The sequence below is a fragment of the Stigmatopora argus genome, chromosome 9 (genome assembly GCF_051989625.1).
Source record: "Stigmatopora argus isolate UIUO_Sarg chromosome 9, RoL_Sarg_1.0, whole genome shotgun sequence".
NCBI lineage: Eukaryota > Metazoa > Chordata > Actinopteri > Syngnathiformes > Syngnathidae > Stigmatopora > Stigmatopora argus.
The window spans coordinates 9,537,423-9,550,119 of NC_135395.1; the positions used below are offsets into that span (position 1 = coordinate 9,537,423).

The window sequence follows — 12,697 nt, forward strand, 5'->3', positions numbered from 1 at the left end:
AATACTATTTTAGAACACGGCGGCTTGAATATCTTACTTAACTGGCCCTATTTTTTTCTTATTTATTGCACCGAAATGTTGCCAAAGCCATAAAAGAACGCTCCAAAGGGGGAGAGCTAAGTATCCCTAATGTTCACTGCGACGATCATCACACAAAGACAAATATAAAAAGAATCATGTAACCAAATATTGTTTGGTGCAGATAAAAAAAAAAGCTTTTAAGCATCAGACTTGAATCGTTTGCATAGTAATATTAATAATAATGGGCTGATAAACTACAGCTTAAAGCCCATCAAGGAAATCTGTTAATACCCGCTTTGCTTTATTTTAAGTCTGATGTAATACACTGTGTTCTTCATTATATGATTAAAAGCACACTGGGGCAGTCCAGAGCTGTGATGATGTTCCCCCCTGAGTCAAAGTAATCCAAGCGCTTGTTGTATAGGGAGACTGGCATATGTTGATGGTTGGGCATCATACTTAGAAGTCCCCCAGTGGGGTGATCATTGCAGGAAAAGCTCTTATTCAATGATAAATAGTGAGACAACATTTTTATCTCTAGCTGGATGACTGTCTCAAGAAATTGTGCAAAATCCCAATTGCCAAATGGCATTTGACAAGATAAAATGTTATAATTCTCAATTCCTTAGGTACCGTGTCACAGACATGTAATTAGGACACCCGAGAGATCTTCAAACTGTCCTGCAACAATACATAATGTCTTTTTTTCTTAAGTCACAACATATGTTTAAGGCACAGTGGCCACACGAGACATGGTGGCAAAATGTGTATTCTCAGGCAGCATGTATGGGTGCGCCCAACAGCTGTTTGCATGAGACCGGGGAGGGAGCATGTCAAGTAGGATGCCTTCTGCTGTCACCAGCTCCGCAAGGTGTTTATTAAAAAATGTTAATAGCGTCAACCTCACGACGCAGACGCATCCAGAGTCAGCCCCCGTGAAGAACGCTTGGCAGCAGCCAACTGTTTCTACTTGCCAGAGAGATTTCAAATGTGTTTTAATGCCCGGCAAGATCTATTTGTGGAAAGACAGTCAGGGTCATTCGGGCACTTCTCTTATCACGTGTTGCATGGAAACTGCATCAATGAGCATCAGCACTCAATCGGGTGACTTTGGTTGAAGATTACTTGCAAATAATGCCCTTTTCAATTAACTGGGACACAAGGAATTGTGTGCTCTTCTGATTTTGCTTCATTTTTAAACAACTAGCTGCTGTGGAAATAGGCCCAGTTAAGTAGTAGTATAAAATAATAGCTTTTTTTTTCATACCAACCCTTGTGAGCATATCTATTTTTTTCAATCTGACACCAGCACCAGAAAAACATAATAACACTGCGGATCATCTGACCTCATAGGATTTATTTCATATCCTCATAAGCCTTGATGAATATGGATTTACATAGTAAATGACTGGAATGTGAAAATGATATGAATTCCATTTTGATTCTCATGCCAGTAAGAAGAGAATCTGCATACTTCCTCTAGAAAATTCTGATTTTTTTTGTATGCTTCCTACCACAAAGACATTTTCTTGGCCAAGCAGAAGGCTGAGTTTAAGGGATTAAGTAGTTATTGTGAGTATTATTGACCCCTTTGCCTTGTGAGGGTTGCATTGACAGTGCTCTTCTCGAGGAAAGGCGGCACGATCAGGCGCATAACTCTCGTATTTTCATTCAGGAGATGAAACGCGAACATCGTTTCATCGTATCATTTAAATAAGAAAGAATAATATAACTGAACTGTTTTGTGGGGGAGTCAAATAGTTGAATGTGATAAAAGTCTGTTTTGCACAAGAATACGCACAGTTCCTCCAAGTTACCTTCATCAAATGTTTCTTTTCGTCACCTTTTGTGAATATATAATTTGGTGTCTGAAGGCCAATGACTACACAATATCAGCTTTAATTCGCATTCCTATTGAGGAGGCTCATCTTGGTGCTTCCATGGCAACCATGGATCAACTTCAGTAGTGGTTTGCAATATTGGTGAGCTACCTCTCGCAGATACAAAACGAACACAGAATTCTAATGTGCCAATCACCTCATACTGGAAGGCTTATCTGTCCTAATGTAAACGTACTGACAGGTAACTTTTATGTTGGCCTCATGGTGGTCTTCTCGTGCTTTTTCATTGAATTTCACTTGCCTAACTGTAAATCAAGCAGTGTATAAAAATGTCCTGTTGCCTCATGTTTAGAGTAAGAGAACCTAACAAATAATCGTTTATTCTAAAAGAACAATTAATTGTATTCAAATAAAATGCCATATTGCCACAGCAATACTGCATTAGTCGGTTTCTGTGAGATACGATTGGCTTCTGTGAATGAATCAAAGATCATATCATAGCATACCATATCTATCAACATTTTTTAAATGCAACCATACCACAGTCCATTGGGAAATCTCCTGAATCTTCCAAAGGCCTGAAGGGCAGAAACAATAACACTATTATGTCTTTGAAAAGGGAGACAGGTGGACATTATGTCGCAGGTAGCATGGAGGCTTCATTCATTCCCATGTACCAACTTGAGAGCTCCATTCATCAACCTGCCATTAAATAACGCCTACTGATTGTTAGGAGGGGCACAGGGGAGGGGTAATGTGAAGGTAATACAACGCCAAAGATGATGGTTGATGTCATTATTTTGTTCTACTATACAAATTAAAATCAGCAGTGACTGTTTGGTCATGTCACCTGATTGAAGGACAAAAATGGAGTGACTTTTCGGTTAATTGTGAGGATGTTGGCAAGCATAATCAACATCCCTGACATTCTCCCAGTGAATTGGAGATGGGTAAACATGTTGTCCAGTGACGCGTGGGTTTTATGGCAGCGCAGTGGCAAGCGGGGAACCTCTTTGGAACGGCTCACTGGAACACAGGCTTTGAGGTTTTGGGTTAAATGGGATCTCTCCCTTTGAATCATTTTTGATGACCCGCTGCAGCTGTGTCTGCAGGTTGTGTTGCCTGCTTTAGAGCGTATTATGAGCCCGAGATTGAGCACAAATCGAGGCTTAGCGTGCATGCACGCGCATGTGAAGGGCAACAGAGCCACATGTGCACATACCAGCACACAGCGTTAGCGTACCTGGGAGATGATCATTTGGGGTTCTGTCAGGGGGAGGCAAGTAGGTAACTAAACTGGGGGTGACAATAGTTAGCAGTATAGGATTGTTAAGGTATGATATAGTTTGTAGGTGTTCTGACATTATCGTTTTGCCTTTGCTTTATTTTAGTCGTTGACATAATTATATATACAACTGTATAACATATAATTTGTCAAGCAATATGAGTTAGCAGATGCAATAATAGGGTTAAGAAGATATGCACAGAAAAAAACATAACCCATCCAGCCATCCATTGAAGAGTGACATTTGCCGCTTTTATTACCGCTCCCTTAAAAGCGTTTTGAGTGTGTCAAGGTTTGATGCTATTAGAAACAGACATGCATTTTGTATTCTGTTTAGGAAATCAAAATAAGTCCCTTCAGACATATGAAAAAGTTCAGTAATGTACTGGTATTTACCCAGCTTCCTCTAAGTGTAAACGCTACTTGCCGGCTAAGCTGACTTGGACATTAGGCAGTACAAAAACATTTTTGTTTGTATCCCTGCCATCTAAAAAATTATTTTGACTGTAGTGGCATAATATTTATTTATGTACAGGAAATTTCGGTAGCTATTAGCAATTTTCCTCTCAATCGGTGAGAGCAACTTCCCACTCAATCCTTTGAAACGTCTACTTTTAGCTTTTACGCTCTCCTCCCCATCCCCAACCTTTGGCTGATTCTCCAAAACACATCTGCCTACCTTCACTTGAGAATTCCAAAGCAATACACATACAAAGTGGCGCATACTGACACATTTCTTCGATACACATTCATATACAGACCATGAGACCTGTAGCACCTCTATTTTCACTCAGTTCCATCTCCCCACGGACCATCCGTCAGCCTTTTTTTGCCCTAGCCGCCTTGGAGTTGAGGCACCTCCGAGAGGTGGTAATGGAGGGCTGACGGAGGCCCGTCACTTTATGCACTTTCACCCCTGAGACTCAGAGTGGGAAAGTAATGGCCGAGCCTGCCAAATGTAGCAGTCACTTTTAATCAAGTGTACGGCTGTCACTCCACCTATATATTGATCCTGGCAAAATCCCCAGACGCTGTGCAATGAGAGCAGTTTCAACCTTACAACAACTTTCCCCTTGCTTTTCAAACACCCCCGCGCAGTGGCATCTTGACCAAGGTAATCATAATTCAGCCGTCGCCACATGACGCCAACAGCAACAAAACCAGATGGGGTCACGGCATCGAGCGACAATTACGTGCATTGGTCACACTCACTTTCCTTGTGATTTTTATGAGTCCAACATTTGCATAATAATTAATGAGTTTGTGCATTTTTGTGTAGCCTCGCCCATGCGTGACTCAATGCCTGTTAATTGTACCGGCTAAACACACACAGCTGCTACTCCAATCTTCTTACAAGTATTTAGATAGGACGTCCTTTCAAGGAAAACAACAACAAGGTAGGTCGATAAAAGGAGAACACCAAAAACATTCAACGTGAGCGTGACCTTCACGGTCACATCTGGTGACAATTGCACTGTTTAATTTGTTGCTGTTTGAACATTAAGAAAGAAAACAAGTTCATTTGAGAGGTGTAACTGAAAGGCACCTATCAAATTCTCTTGTCACTTTGATTTGATAAAAGTGTGCATACTGTTCCGTTGCGATATTGTGTTAATTTTGTTGCTACCAGGCCTTGCAATTGGCTAGCAACCGGATTGGACTATACCTCTAGGCTCCAGCACCCCCTCAATAGAATAAGTGGTTCATAAAATGAAGCAATATGATAAATCAGATAGTGTGTTACATTCATCCATACAAAGACAAGAATGTTATCGGGAACCGACAGGTGGCGCTATAACAAATAAACCCTTTAATAGCCAGTATATGCAGCAGCGTATAAATTGAGTTCTCCTGACCGGCGTGTAATTGAAGAAGATTCATCTTCTTTGTTATATTTGCTAATTTGCTGTCATTCACAGATTTCTTTTGTGGGTTTTTATTCACACTTTCATCAGTCTTCTACAACTTGCTGGGTACCATTTAGTGGATTTTCTCAGGGGTTTCTTTGTTTTCTTTGCCTACATTGCATTGTTGGAACAAATGTGAGTGTTTGATGCATCGAGCAGCAGACTCTGACTTGGTGGCCACGTAAATTACAGCACAAAGGCGTCTTGTGATTCAGACTAATGGTTAAACGGAACCAAGGTTAAGTAAGCCATGATAAGTGATGGCTGTCTTTTCATCCCCTCATTCAAGCAGAAGAATGGGGTAAGACTGTGGCACCTGTTTTTATTCCTGAACTTGTTCATCACAGCTTTTCTTGGAGATTTGCCAAGGACACAGGAGCTAACATTAGTGGGCCATATCTCAACAGGGTGGTGGGAGTTGAATTTTAATGCACTGTAGATCGAGCTCAAATAAGGACAGAGGTCATAGACATGTACTGCTTATTTCCTAATATTGTTAGCGCACATTTAGAATGTATTATGGAAACGTGGAAGAGAAATACGCCGGACACAATAGTAGAGATGCTCTTGTGGTTGTTTCTGTATCATTTGTGTGTTGCAATTCATATTCTCCTGACTGGCTTTGATGATATCGTGTTTTCTTTTTCAGTGTCATTCTTGAGGGAGATGCAACAATATGCTGGTCACTTTCCATTCCCAGGCTGTTCTTCATTCATCGCCAAAACTCATTTCGTGTGTCAGGGTCGCATCTGGCTGGCGGGAGAAAGGCGGTGAGTAATCTGCTCTGCTATTCAGACGCACGGCTGACACCATGATGTAAACTACACTGACCGACATTAAGTTAAAGCATAAGACAAGTTGTCAGGCCGTGACATGGAAAAAAAGGCAGAACAACCTCCTTCTCTTCAATCCATCCCCTTTCTGCATTTCAGATTTACTGCTATTCCACATCATTACAGCACAGTTTGTTTTGCCATTTCATGTACAGTATTACTGACTAAAGGGAACGCCAAGCACTTGCTTTTGCATCTGACATTCAAAGCTATCATTACATGTGCACGTACTGTGTTTGCAAACACCTGTCAAGTCAACTATGTTTAAAACGGTTTTCAATCATACGCTGATGGTATTTATGACTTGGAGAAGAATAATTTAAAAAAACTGGATATTCCTTGATACATAATTTACATAGTTTATCACGATTCTCTACTGAGGTTTTAGTTCTAATAAGGTTAGCATATTACATTTCTACTGAAGCCCTTGAATTGGAATTGGAATTCTCTTTTTTGTGGAGCACAAAAAGGCAAACTCATGAAAAATGCCTGACTGTAATAAATAAATGAAGGGTTTGACTTTGGCTTATTAGTATATGGCAGATACATTGACAAGGTGAAGTGGATGTTCAAGTTCACAGTGCTTTTATTTCTCAACAGGAGAGAATAAAATGCATGAAGGTAGACATAGCAGATGCAAATCTATCTCGACTTCTTATGCATGCAAGACAAGAGTACAAAGAGCAAGTAGGGTAAGTCATCTTTTTAAACTATCCATAAGAAAGCATCCAGGCTGTTTTTTCTTCCGTCACTTTCAGTCTACCAGGGTTTCCCAACATTTTAAAGCCATGGCAAAGCACCCATTTTACATTACAAAAAATACCACAGCGCACAAGCAAAAACAAAAGAATTGAATACTGAAATCATGATGAGCTCGTCTAAATATACTCACAAATAGAGATACTCAGTGTGAAATGTTATGGGGGGCCTCCACTATATTTGCCACCTTTTTTTATTAAAGGCAACTAGTGAATATCTGTTATTATTATCTAAAAATATCGAGCTAATGAGGGGCATTCAATTGTTTTACTTGTCAGAGGCGTGGGCAGACAAACAAAGAGCTTTTTGTATTTAATAATAAAAAAGACAAATTAGGAGCGTTTGGAGAATTTCCTGTATTACTAAAGGATTGATGTTCCCAGTTTTGGCTTCAAATAGCTGTCAGATTTGTTACTTTCAAATGACACCCATTAGGAGCAACTGCGAACCCCGAGCTTGGGTGAGCTGCTCGTCACTAACGAGACAACACTTTGCGAAATATTTCTGCTTTTGTACAAACTTGTCTGGCTTCTCAGTACCTGTCAAGTTTGACACTATTCCTCCTCGAGAGCCCAATCGATGCTGAAAATGTGAAAATACAAAAGCGACACGACCCCACTGAGCTTCAATGTATTAGCGATGCAAAAAAAAAAAAAAAGTAATTTCACAATCATTCATGGTTGTACATGTCACTTGCTTTAAGGTGAGCTGGGACTCATGAAACCTCATGCAGTGTAGCTAGATTGGGAACTAGGTATTCCAAATAGAGAAACGATAATAGATACTTTCACCATGTTTGACTTAAAAATCATTTTGAAGAAGGCACATTTAAGCCCGTGACCGGACGTTTGGTCGCCGGACGTTTGGTCGCCGGACGTTTGGTCGCCGGACGTTTGGTCGCCGGACGTTTGGTCACCCGGACGTTTGGTCACCCGGACGTTTGGCCACCCGGACGTTTGGCCGTGACCGGACGTTTGGTCGCCCTGGTGAATATAATTTTGAGAGCTGGTTTCAACAGTAGATATTTAGATATTAAACTCTCTCTCTCACTAATATAATTTTGAGAGCTGGTTTCAACAGTAAACTCTCTGAGCCCTAAAATTCAGTACATCCAGGACACTTGTACTATCACCATATCACTCAAGGTCCATGAAGATCATTTTATAGCCTTCCTACCCATTCAATGGTCACAATAGTAAAATGTGGTATGCAGAAACTCTGTCTATAGGTTGCATATGTGATGGTGGTGTACGGTTAACAAGTGATCCGTTTTCCAGTTGCGGGGGCTGTAATAAAAACACTTTCATTTCACTGGTAATTATGCTTGCCCCTTGAAACCTTAATCAAATTGATTTGTTTACATGCACCCTTAACGCCATTGTAATGCCGCTATCGTCTCCAATCAAGATTGCATTGTCACGTCATTAAATCGAGCCCCACCCCAGCCACACTCCCCCAAGGGTGCTGTTACTGTACATATCCGCAGTAAAGTACAACACATGGACTAGGCTGCCTTAATTGGCCTCACAAGGAGAATGAATCTCTGCAATGCAACGTTTGTGTGTTGACTACTGAGCTAACAGTGTCGTGACGTAGTTCTCAATATATCAAGGCCGCTTTTATTCTAGCAGTAAAATCCAATTGGTCACAGGACACCGAGCGAATACAACTGTAGTCGTCAACGACTTGTAATGACATAGAATAAATTCCATCAGTCGATACATTGATTAGCAATTAAGTAGAGGCGGCAGGCTTGGGCATAAAACATCTAACAACCTTAACTGACCATGAAACCATATTAGCATGTGAATCATACAGTGTATAGTAATATAAAATGATTAGTTCAGTGCCGTGTTGTGATGAGGTTCACTTATTTCTTCACACACGACTACATCGGACATCAATGCAATTGGGATTCTTTAAAATATTATATTTGTTTTTATAATATCCTGGTAATAAGGTTATTTGTTATTGGAAAATGTATGGAATTGTTACGATTGATGATGTAAAAAATACAATTTGATGTAATACATACTTAAAATGACAATAATTCCTAAGAAAGACTCAACATAACCCTGTTCAAATTTGGTAAAAATATGAATGCATCTCCTGTTTCGCTGAAAACAAAAGGCCTTAAACAAAAAGCCTTAAACAAAAGTTATAAAAAGGCTAAGATATGGTCAACTGCGGTTTTGTATCAGTATTGAGGTTTATTTATGAGACAAATTCTTAAAGGTACAACCTTGGTGGGCTTTGCACTTGCATATTTCTCTTTAATAATTATATTTCAGTGCATATGCTTTTATAGATAAGCATCTGCACAATGTCTCAGTGGTTCTCCTGACCCTAGACCTATCAGGAGACCTTCCCCTCGCCCCCAACTTTGACTAAACCCCCGTACACGTACGCAGATGCAAGACTACAGTGTTTCTTATGAATCATGTATTACACTTAGTCCCAGCTGACAGCGAACTAATGAGTCAATTGCTTGGCGTGCCTGGAGAGAAGAGAACACGGCCTGTGTGATGCTTAGACCGAGACGTCCTACCTCACTTGTACTCTGTGCCAGATGTCTGAGGTGCAAGGAGATGAATCATAGGTTAACCCTCTCTCCTCGCCCACTGCAGTATGACCACATTGGCAGGCGAGAGTGTCGCGCCAATGTGACTTTGCACAAGGATCTGGTGCATTTAGTAGAGAGGTGGCCAAACTTTTATGCTTGCAAGGACTGATTGTGTACCTTTAGCCTTGATTTCCTCCTGTGAGAGGGGCAAAATAAATACATTGCCAAGACAACATGTTGGCTGGTAGTCTTCACAACCTCCGTGGTACATTAAAAGATTGTTCATGGATGTGCCAAAGAAATGCATGACAGTGAATATGTGATCATCTCACTGCATCCTAATGTTTTGTTTTGATGCCGTTTTCCCTCCCTTGACACCACTTGTGCGCCTTGTGATCAATGTTTCATTAAATATTGTATGAAACACCGCTGCTTTCAGACACTCTAGTTGTGTGTGAATGCATTGGCCAATGTTACTTACTGAGGCACATTCAGGCATGTACTGTAGTCATGTTGGTGTCTATGATATTTTACTGTGTATGCCAGATGCTGGCATTAAAGTACTCATAAATTGTATTTGATTAGGACAGGTTCAAATCCAGGCTTTGACATTGCTGTGTTGAGTTGGCATGTTTTTCCGCGACTTTATAGGGTTATGTTTCCCTTCTTCTTAAATAAATCTGGAGTTGATATTGAATGCCTTTTCCCCCAGTAATTCTTTGTTAGATTACGACTATTCAATTGATGTTCTTTTAAAGTACAAACAATAGTTGTACATATGGACATTTTTTGAATACTTCACCCCGCTCTGGTGCACGACAGTTATAACATAAACTCCAAGTTTCTCTTGAGGATTTGAGAGTTGCAGAATAGATCAATAAATTGTCTTTTCTTAAATCCGCAATTATGAAGCTACTGAGCCAACATGATTCCTCTACACTTGCTAGAGATGCATTAACTAAAACGAAAATTTGACAGATATACTTTACTCCTCACTGTGGGAAGAGACAGCTTTTAGTTAGTTGATTTGTCCAGCCACCTGTGATTTCATTATGTATGCAACAGCCACTCATACAATCAGCACCTCTTTTTATCTTTCTATTTACTGTGATTTTTTTGGGAGGGCTAAATGTCGTTCCCGACACTTCACCAACCTTCCAATCTGAGCCCAATCAGTGCGATAACATTCACTGATTTGCACTGAAACTGTAGAAGTTATCACAGAGGTCTCTAATTACTCGGGACTTTACTGAGCACCAAATTCATACTAGCTATTTATTTTATTTAATTAATTACCACTTTCTTTGCCCGGCAGTTTTTAATTAAGAGAAGCAGCATCCAAGTCGAATAGTTCATTTTAATGAAGAAGATTCATTACAGATACTTTTCCATTTACAGCAATAGACGTCGAATGCAAATGCTAGTGTAAGTTTCATACTAACTTATCATGTTTTATAGTACGCGTGTCATATTTTAGTGTGCGTCCTTCATCATAGACATTTGTTGACATGGGTTTTTGCTCTACTTCGCAGCGATACCATTGTAACACGTGTCATTAGGTTAATGGCAATCAACCAACCTGCATTGTGCGGAAGCTGGAATAACAATTGTTGAAGGCAACTCTGGCTGGCTGGCTTAGACAGCAATGGCGTCCACAATGTGGTTAAAATTGAACATGTGAACATCAGCGGGCTAAGGCAGTAGTGGCGTGGAAAGGCATGTACTCTACTGTAACCCAGCAGATAGTAAATCCTTCTGCTAGCGAGTGACATTTGCAGGACCTCTGTTTTGAACCATTGAAACAAAGACGCTTAGACCGACAAAGGCTTCTGCTGATACCCAGCTCAGAATGGTGCAGAGGAAGGTCATATGCTGCCAGCTCACTAGCCTGGTTTGTCTGGCATCATAATTTAGATAGTGAGGGGTGGTGGAGTTACTGCACATGGACACTTGGCTCATGGCGACAAGGAAGAAAAGCCCCTGGCACGCAGCCGCTCTGACAGAATCTTCTTCATGGGTTCATAAGGGAACAAAGAAAAGTGCTCCGAGCCCTCTCCATTTGGCGCCAGTTCAAATGCTACTGACGCCTCTCTTACAGGGGCCCCCGTTAAAATACAAGCGCATGTGAGACTCCGCAACCGGCTCTCGCACTCGACCCCACGGGTCATGACAGCCGAGCTCTGAGGTAGAGTCTGATTGCCACCCAGCATCGGGGCCGAGCAACTGCAATGAGATTGTCTCGCTCCTGGGAGCAGGTCTGGTCATTCGGGGGCCAAGGCAGTGATCAAAGAATTCAAGGGCTGATAGAAAAGCAGCTGACTTGCTGTAGGGGGTTGTTGGAATGCCTCGTGGTAAGGTACAGTAGATCTGTAACTCCCAACAGAAAGAATTCAAAAACTCTCGTTATGATACTGTTTTTCAAGAGTGCTTATTTTATTTGGGACACCAAGTGTGAGTCTATTCATGCTTACTGTAGGCATTCTCGTTTAAGGCCACCCATACAAGATGGTATATTTTCTCTTCAATATTTTGATCCCTCTGAGGACCGAGATAAAAATAAACTAAAATAACATGATATACCTAGAGCTAACATTCTGACCGATCAGTCCAAGTTTCGTCTCTGAATATAAACAGATCATACCTAAAATCTGTTCTAAACCTACAGGTTCCCATGTTGAGTTTTGAAAGTGATTTTTAAATTCTGCAAATAGCGAAATCCCCAGTTCTAAAAGGGTTCACAATCCCTCCCTTTTTTATTGTTGTTTTGTTTGTTGTGTATAGAACCTTTGGTCGTACTGCACTTGCAGTTAATCATTGAGCTCCTTGACTACACTACAGACCTCTGCAGGATTCAAAGGCACTTTTGCCAGAACACTGTTCAAGGGCATGAAGTGCAAAAATGAAAGCATGGGACTTGAGACTAAATGTCGCTGGGGAATTGACATGTTGTACGGGGTCATAGTGGTCAACTGCAGATAAGACAAAAGATAGAGAATCCCTGCTTTTGTAAAAAAAAATCAAGATCCCTTCTAAACATGGAATTAAACTGTAGACTGTGAGACTCTGAACTGGTACTTGTGTTAAACTGCTTGACATTGAGTACTGTACCTCTAATTGTGAGCCATATCTAAGTGGAATATTTACTTAAATTATTAAAATGCTCAGAAACAAGAAGTGATACACGAGAATGCTATTACTCTAACTAAATAAGCACCATGTATTAATTTGGCCTGCTTCCTTGCAAGGGCTATTAGAACATTATCGCTATGGTAAGGTGTACAAACGAATATCAACATAAATGTGCATTCAGGCATATGCAGCATACGTTAGTGAGTGTTAATTTGTCTACATAAATGCACAATGGATATTTTTAATAATAATTCAGAAGTCAAGAAAATGGGATTTTACTGTGTGTTCCTTTCATTTCTTAAAAGGTATTTCTAGAGCTTTGGAGTCCTTGCACAGCAGTTTTCCCAATGCAACTTTGT

At 40.5% G+C, this 12,697-nt stretch overlaps 1 protein-coding gene across 2 annotated transcripts in view; it reads left to right on the plus strand.

Annotated features, from left to right (window-relative positions):
* tnmd (tenomodulin) overlaps positions 1-12,697 on the plus strand; it is a 152,017-nt gene that overhangs the window by 70,768 nt on the left and 68,552 nt on the right. For both annotated transcript variants that reach the window (XM_077609450.1, XM_077609451.1), the window contains exons 4-5: positions 5,704-5,824; positions 6,488-6,579. The gene's annotated coding sequence lies outside the window, so the exon portion shown is untranslated. The remainder of the gene's footprint in view (positions 1-5,703; positions 5,825-6,487; positions 6,580-12,697) is intronic.